Raw genomic sequence first — 9,205 nt, 5'->3', positions numbered from 1 at the left:
ACATGTGTTCCCCATCCTGAACCCTCCTCCCTCCTAAATACTTATTTCTAATGCAGAAAAGAAATAAACATTGTAGCTACTGAGGCATCTCACACAGGAGGAATGTTTTCCTCTGGTTCCATAGGAGGTGGCTGCTTCCAGTCTTTTCTGATACACTTGGTTCCTATTGAAAAGAGAGACTCTAGCAGGTGATTTATAATAATATTTTTCTGATAATAAGGCATTGGTTAAGATTCAGAAATGCAGAATATAAAAGGTGGCAGAAATGGAGGTAGTGCTGGATGGCTTGATAATCAAAGAACACGTACTGATGCTTTTAACCTCAACCCACTTCTGAAATAACGTCCCTCCAAAGTCATTCAGTTCAGTCACTCAGTCATGTCTCTTTGTGACCCCATGGAACACAGCACACAAGGCTTCCCTGTCCATCACCAACTCCCAGAGCTTATTCAAACTCGTCCATTGAGTAGGTGATGCCATCCAACCATCGCATCCTCCCTCATCCCCTTCTCCTCTTGCCCTCAGTCTTTCCCAGCATCGGGTTCTTTTCCAGTGAGTCAGTTCTTGGCGTCAGGTGGCCTAAGTATTGGAGCTTCAGCAACAGTCCTTCCAATGAATTTCTGATTTCCTTTAGGATTCCTTTAGGATTGAATGGTTGGATTTCTTTGCAGTCCAAGGGACTCTCAAGAGTCTTCTCCAACACCACAGCTCAAAAGCATCAGCTTTCTTTATAGTCCAACTCTCACATCCATACATGACTACATAGCTTTTGCTAGATGGACCTTTGTTGGTAAAATAATGTCTCTCCTTTTTAATATGCTGTCTAGGTTGGTCATAGCTTTTCTTCCAAGGAGCAAACATCTTTTAATTTCATGGCTGCAGTCACTATCTGCAGTGATTTTGGAGCCCAAGAAAATAAAGTCTGTCACTGTTTCCATGGTTTCCCCATCTATTTGCCATGAAGTGATGGGACCAGATGTCATGATCTTACTTTTCTGAATGTTGAGCTTTAAGCCAACTTTTTCACTCTCCTCTTTCACTTTCATCAAGAGGCTCTTCAGTTCCTCTTTGCTTTCTGCCATAAGGGTGGTGTCATCTGCATATCTGAGGTTATTGATATTTCTCCTGGCAATCTTGATTCCGGCTTGTGCTTCATCCACCCTCGCATTTCTCATGATGTACTCTGCATATAAGTTAAATAAGCAGGGTGACAATATACAGACTTGATGCACTCCTTTCCCAATTTGGAACCAGTCTGTTGTTACATGTCCAGTTCTTACTGTTGCTTCTTGACCTGAGTACAGATTTCTCAGGAGGCAGGTCAGGTGGTCTGGTATTCCCATCTGTTTCAGAATTTTCCACAGTCTGTTGGGATCCACACAGTCAAAGGCTTTGGCATAGTTAATAAAGCAGAAATAGGTGTTTTTCTGGAACTCTCTTGCTTTTTTGATGATCCAATGTATGTTGGCAATTTGATCTCTGGTTCCTCTGCCTTTTCTAAATCCAGCTTGAACATCTGGAAGTTCACAGTTCACATACTGCTGAAGCCTGGCTTGGTGGATTTTGAGCATTACTTTACTAGCGTGTGAGATGAGTGCAATTGTGTAATAGTTTGAACATTCTTTGGTATTGCCGTTCTTTGGGATTGGAATGCAAACTGACCTTTTCCATTCCTGTGGCCACTGCTGAGTTTTCCAAATTTGTTGGCATATTGGGTGCAGCACTTTCACAGCATCATCTTTCAGGATTTGAAATAGCTCAAATGGAATTCCATCACCTCTACTAGCTTTGTTTGTAGTGATGCTTCCTAAGGCCCACTTGACTTCACATTCCAGGATGTCTGGCTCTAGGTGAGTGATCACACGGTTGTGGTTATCTGGGTCATGAAGATCTTTTCTGTTCAGTTCTTCTATGTATCCTTGCCATCTCTTCTTAATATTTTCTGCTTCTGTTAGGTCCATACCATTTCTGTCCCTTACTGAGCCCATCTTTGCATGAAATGTTCCCTTGGTATCTCTGATTTTCTTGAAGAGATCTCTTGTCTTTCCCTTTCTATTGTTTTCCTCTATTTCTTTGCATTGATCACTGAGGAAGGCTTTCTTATCTCTCCTTGCTATTCTTTGGAACTCTGCATTCAAATGGGTATATCTTTCCTTTTCTCTTTTGCCTTTAGCTTCTCTTTTCTCAGCTATTTGTAAGGCCTCCAAGTAATGTTACCTTAAAATTGTTACCTGTAAATCACTGAGAGAGACCTTAAAGCTGGAAGTTATTTTACCAGCAGCCACTAACCACTTCCATAGTCTCTTTTTGTTCCATTATGTAAATGGCGAGGTACTGGTTGCACCAACTTCTAACACCTGTCGACCTGTTGAATACATAACCTCAATGGACTTGGTCCTGGGTTGCCCTGGATCATCCTCCAAAGAAAGGTGTGTCCTTAAATGAATAATCTTCACCCATCACGTCAAGTGGCTTTTCTCATGACAGCGACATTGTGCTTATATCGTTCTTGCAACAAATACATGGTATTTGAATGCAGCACATGATTAGCCTGAACTTCCAGTCTCCCACAAATCACTTGGATATACTGCTTATAAATTCATATGCAAAAAACTCCTTACTGGGCAGTTTTTTATATCTAATGATTTCTTATTTTGAAGGGAAAGAAATATCTTTTTAAGTCTACTGTTATCCTCCCACTGTGCCTTTAGCTCTCTTAAGAAATAGTTGCAGAACTCCATGTGAGACCATTGTACAGCTTGGATCAAACAGTTATTGAAGAATTAAAGTAGAGAAGATTATTCCTATCTGGACTCCTCCACACATCTCATAGAACTCTGGAAAGAATAAAGAGAGGGGATGCTTTGAGCTCTTTGGGAATAAGTTCCCATGAAGCATTTTTAGAAAATTATTCAATTATCATACTTTAATTAAATCATGTTAGAATTAAGGGGATGATGTTAAGAAGGCCACAGGAGATGGAAGAAGGTAACAAGTGGCAAGTGTAAGGAAGGGATCTCAGAATGCCTGATGTATTATCCTCTGGTTGTCCCACAGAGAGCAATATAAGGAAAGGCTGCTGATGTTTTGGAAGCCTGTATGAAATCTATTATTATTCTACCATAAGTATAGAAGAGTAATCCCTTGTTTACTCAGAAGAAAGGGGGCAGAGGGAATGATGAAAGTAAACAAGAACCTAAATTATAATATATTTTATTGGGTTAACATCTGTCCATGTCTTGTTACTTAATTTGCTTCCTCAAGATCAATGATAACTTGATTTATTTTTTAATTCTTGGGGATTAGGATACTGAAAATTTTAATTGAATTTTTGTGTGAACTTTTCTGTCTAGATATTTCAATCCAATTATTGATGATATTTTTGATTAGTCAACTTAAAGGAGTTCATTTCTTGGTTCCTTTAACTGTGGACATCCGTAATTCAGCAGAATGGAAAAGAATATTGTTCTGTTTTCAAGGATAGAGGAACATTAAATCTTACAAAATGTAAAGAAAAAAGAAAAGCCTTCCTGATGACTGCAATCTGAAATCAGAATCTAGAGAAAAAAACAAGAATAATTGGGAAGGGGGACTTCCCTGGCCGTCCAGTGGTTGAGACTTCACCTTTCAATGTAGGGGGTGCAAGTTTGATCCCTGGTGGGGAAGCTAGGATTGCACATGCCTCTCCACCAAGAAACAAAAACACAAAACAGGCACACTATCGTAACACATTAAATAAAGATTTTTTTAAAAAAAGAACAATTGGAAAGAAAATTTTTTAAAAATCAAATACCTAATGGGCTTACTCTGTCCAACCATTCTTCTCTAAACCTTTTCAGATATTTATGACCATCCAGACCATAGGACATACTTAGCAATCAAAACAGCTTATGCCTAAATTAATGAATACTCTTCAAATATCCTGGGATTTCATGGTATAATAGGAAAAGTAATACATACTTCACCAATGATAAACTATTCGGTAGAGAACAACAAAAACAAAAAGACCCTTGTGTGAAGTGTTTGTCAGAGTCAAGATTTTTTAAAGGGACTAGACAGGTTCTCTAAAGGTTAAGGAAATTATTCAATTATTTCAGTATATATTATTTTTTTACTGAAAGGAAAGGAATTATGAGAGCCAACTATTTTTCCATTGTAAGTACAGACATTTCAGATGCCCTGTGTTGAAGACTGCCAAGGGATTGCCAGGAAGTTTCATTGTTGCTAAGTCAAGGAATTTTCCTGAGGAAAAGGAAAAAAATTAATTGGCACCATTTCCATGGAAACTAAACAGATTTCTTCAACTCAGTTTTCACATTTTGAAAAAAAAAAAAATAAGAAAAATGCTGAGGACTTTGGATCACAGGTTAGAAGTTTCCATCAAAATTCAGTTTTAAAGTCAGTTTTTCCAAATTACTTTTAAAATTAGAAAAATTTTAAATCAATACCAGAGCGTTGTCCCCAGAATATGCTGCTACCACCCACTTCCCAAAATTGAGCACCATAGAGTGGTCAAGAGTTTGTTCCTCAACGTGGCTAACCAGAGAACTGAATTTTGGCAGTGAGTTTGGAATCAATCACAGTTTTGATGTCTGAGTCTTATTAACTAAGCTCATGGAGGACTGACTTCTAACCCTCAACTCCAATCTATTAAATCTATAATATGGGACGACTCCTTCCAAGTGACAAGAATGCTTGCATTCATTAGACACTTGCCAAATAATGAAGTTTCTATAAAACGTAATTAGTGATTAGAAGACTAGCAGGTGAACTTGATCAAGTCAGAGGGTGCTGGAGGAACATAAGAGCTTCAGGGACATGGAAATATCTGGTTTATTTTTCCTGCCTCACAAAATAATATAATAGTCTGGGGTAAAGATTGTTCATGTCTCCCAGACCTATTACAACTTTTTTCCCCATTATATCTTTTTTCATGGGCTGTACCAAGGGGCCTTTTTCTATCTTCACCAGAATCATCCCATTTTATTAGCATAGTCGGACCTCAAAGATGATGCCTGGCAATTGAGGAGGTTTAGCGTTCTTAGCATCCTTAACTGCCCCTCTGGTCATGGCCACAGATATGTCCAGTCACACAGTGAAATAATAATAATCCCTCAAGCGTGTGTTGTTGCTGTCATGCTTGGAAGGCAAACCGTATTTTTGAGGGATTGGGGTAGTAGGTAGGAGGGAGGAGGATCACATCCACCCTAACCAGCTGCCTATCCAAGTAACTCTCAGTCCTAGGTGAGCATACGAATTATTTGTAGGGCTTCTAGAATTTGATTGCCTATGTCCTACTTTAGACATGGACAGCAAGTGGAACACATGAGAACAGCCATGTGCTATAATAATAATCACCTCACACCAACACAAAAAAAAAACCAAAATCTAACCAAAAGGAACTATTTCTCAGGCCATATTGTGGTCAAACCTGGCCTCTAAATGTATTATATTTAAAAAATAATGTGCACAATGTAATTTCAACATTTTTTAATGTTTAAACCTTTCAATTTTTGCCATGTTTAAACCATGTTTTAATCTGTCTCATGTAAAAATTCAAATCTCCAACCACTCCCTATTGTATTACTATATCGTTTGCCACAAATGACTTTTGATATTCTCATTTATCATCATGCTTTCCATATTGTTTTCTTATACTTGAGACACATTTCTCTAAACTCATAATTCTGACAGAACTGGGAAAATAAAGATATATCATGAGAATCATGCTATCAACAAAAACCTAAAAGAAAAAATATTGATAATGAAGACTATTCTGATGTGTTTAACAAGCAGGCACTAAATCTTCTCTGCTCAATAATTCTATCTGGCACCTGTAAGCTTTGGAGTTTGCAACTTGTAATATAATCTCTACCCACTAATTCTTCAACGCAGACTGAAAAATCGTTATTGGCTGGTCTTTTCAAGGAGTGTGCATGCTCTTGGGAAAGATATAGTCAGGGAATGCACCTTATATGAGCTCTCTAAGTTCCCAGTGCCATACCAGTTTGATGAATCTTAAATAATAGAATTTTCTGTAAGTAGGAGACCTAGGGAAATGCAGATGGTATTACCCGTATGTGGGAAAAAGAGAATACTGGTCCCTGAGGTATTTTCATCAGGTTGCTTTTGCCAATACTTGATATATTAAAAAGAAAAGGGGAAATTATCAAAATGTGATCATGTGTACTCTACAGAAGAATAATGGCTTCAATTCTCTTTTTCAGTATAATGTACATTTCTATTTGTCGTGTTGTTTATGGAAGATTTGTTTTGGTTAAAGTCATACCTGGAAAAACTTGTGTAATAGCTGGGGTCTTATCTAAATGGTGATGTGTCAACAGCCCACGGTGGCCTTTCAGAAATGCTCCTGAAGGAAAGGCATCAAAATGATGGAATTCTTAATAACAATAGAAACAAAGACTTAAAAAAAGCTAATAGTGACAAAAAAATGCTAATAGTTAAAAAAAATGATACTAATTCCAGTTAATTTTAAGGTTGAACAAAGGAGATTGAAACAGATAAAATGAGTAGTTCACCTGCTGACCCCCAGTTATCACCCGATTTGTTGTTGTTGTTCATTCACTAAGTCGTGTCTCTCTGTGAGTCCATATGCAGCCCATGGACTGCAGCATGTCAGGCTCACCTGTCCTTCACAATCTGAAATTTGCTCAAATTCATGTCCACTGAGTCAGTGATACTATCTAACCATCTCATCCTCTGTCACCCCCTTTCCCTTTTGCCTTCAATCTTTCCCGGTATCACAAGTGCTAGTTTTTGAAAGTTCTCCCCACTCCAGCTCTGGTCTTTCCATACACATACGGAAAAAGTAGTTCTCTTAAGTAGAAAGCAGGCTGAGATCCTGCAATAAAGAAAGCTGTGTGATGGAAGGATGGGATGGGCAAGAACCACTGTTTGTTCAGGAAGTCACTTCCTTGTAGACCTATGAGAACATAGTGCCAAAGAATCACGCTCCCCGGTACGTAACAAAGTTACACTAGACAAAACCACTAAGCCCTGGGATTTTGAGTTGTGAATTGCACCTGCCAAAGTCCTGTGTAGTCCTGAAGCAGAAAACAAAATTTGATCTGAACACAAGGAATGGAAACAAAGGATAAACAACCACTAAGTCTCTTGTTGAACAAGATTTTATGAAGAAGAGGATATGTAAATAATAACTTCAAAACCCATGTCAAAGGAAAGAAAGAATTCATCATGAAGACTCAGGTTAATTATACTTTGATAAATGATTTATTTAATGAGTGAGGTTGTATCTTCTCAAGAACCATCAAGCTATCAGAAGAAAAACAATGTGAAATATTCATGCATGCCCCCCCACACAAAATGAGATCACCTCAACTAATGACTGGTAATTGTCTAAGTCTAAAACATTTTACAAATATTTTAATTTTTTAGAAGATAACTGAAAAGAAGTATGAGTTATTTTGAATTTTCATTTATTAAATTAAGCTAAACTATTCAGCTTTCAGGATCAGTGCTAGATTGTTGTTGTTCAGTCACTAATATGTGTCCGACTTGTTACAATCCCATAAACTGCAGCACACCAGGCTTTCCTGTCCTTCACTATGTCACAGAATTTGCTCAAACTCATGTCCATTGAATCAGTGATGCCATCCACCCATCTTATCATCTGCCGCTCTCTTCTCCTCCTGTCCAGAATCAGGGTCTTTTCCAATGAGTTGGCTCTTCCCATCAGGCGGCCAAAGAATTTTAGCTTCATCATCAGTCCTTCCAGTGAATACTCAGGGTTGATTTCCTTTAGAATTGACTGGTTTGATCTCCTTAAAGTCCAAGGGACTCTCTAGAGTCTTCTCCAATACCACAATTAAAAAGCATAAATTCTTCAGCAGTCAGGTACTCAGCCTTCTTTGTGGTCCAACTGTCGCTGGGAAAACCATAGCTCTGACTGTACAGATGAAGAAACAATCCCAAAATAATGGTGAAATATCTTAACTTAGATTTTCTGTTTTAAAAATAAAAGTCAGTTTTAAAACTTAGAGAATGGTGTAACAAGAATTTGACATAATGGACTACATGATTTATTGGGAAAAGATCACAACCTAAGAAGTTTATATTTAGTTTGCTAATTAGTTTGTTAGCTTGCTGATTAGATTTTTAGTTTGCTAATTAGATTGTTAGTTGTTTAGTTTGTTCATATAAGAAGAAAATAAATATATTTTTTGGATATCCAAGATTTTTAAAAAAGATAGCGTTTCTATGTCATCATCAAAGTATTCCCCAAAATATCTTCTAAGTAAAGGAATGACAGTAAAATTAAAAGCTTGAATAAAAGTTAGAGTGTTAAAGAATTTGTGGTGAATAATGAATTCAATAAAACATGGAATTAAGTGTAAATAATTATTAACCTTTGCAACAACCCTGTAAGTAACAGTATTAGACAAACTGAAGTTTACAGGGGTGGGGTAAGACAGAGCTGAGATTTGTACCTGTGCTTGCTTGGTTCTAAATGCCATGCTATGTATTTTCTTTTATAACAGATGTTGGTTCAAATTTGGATAAAAGACAAAATCAAACTACATCTTGCTTTTAAAATATATACTGCATAAATATACTAAAGAAAACAAAAGTTGAAAATTTGTGGTCAGTAATGACTGCTTACAGAAACAGAAACAAAGGTATTATTTTCAGTCTTAACTTTAGAAAAAATATAATTCAAGGCAAAAGTATTAGACAAAGAAAATGACTTCATTTATTTAAATTCTGAAATCCAAATAAAAGCATGTCATCCAAATAAAAGCATTCTTTCATGAGGCAAATATTAAAACATTATAGTATTTAAATAAAATGTGGTAAAATAAAAGAACCTGACAAAACCCTCAATAGTAGTGACATGTTAGAAATACTTTGAATCTTTGATAAAATAGTAAAAATGCAAAAAAAAAATAGAATAGAAAAAATTAAGATAATGTCAGTTGGTGCTTAATAAAATATATGCTTTTCAGGGTCCTTAGTTGATAATATGCTGTATGAGTTTTTTAAAATTCATTAAAAATATGACCTATTCAACCCACTCTCTGATCTCAATATGTTAAGCAGAGGCAACATCATACCCTAAATCTTTAGTGAGTAACAATTAAAGGAAAGCAAAGGAAGCAGACACTAAGAAAAAGAAAAACTGGAATAAAACCAATGATATAAATCTAGTAAAAGTTGAAAATTAATA

At 36.6% G+C, this 9,205-nt stretch overlaps 1 protein-coding gene across 2 annotated transcripts in view; it reads left to right on the top strand.

Moving 5' to 3' along the window:
• Positions 1-9,205, top strand: part of BANK1 (B-cell scaffold protein with ankyrin repeats 1) — a 319,221-nt gene that overhangs the window by 291,385 nt on the left and 18,631 nt on the right. The window lies entirely within an intron of this gene.

The sequence above is a fragment of the Bison bison genome, unplaced genomic scaffold (genome assembly GCF_000754665.1).
Source record: "Bison bison bison isolate TAMUID 2011002044 unplaced genomic scaffold, Bison_UMD1.0 scf7180017864263, whole genome shotgun sequence".
NCBI classification, from domain to species: Eukaryota; Metazoa; Chordata; class Mammalia; order Artiodactyla; family Bovidae; genus Bison; species Bison bison.
The sequence above is the reverse complement of the archived record's forward strand: the minus strand, read 5'-3'. Positions and strand labels throughout refer to the sequence as shown.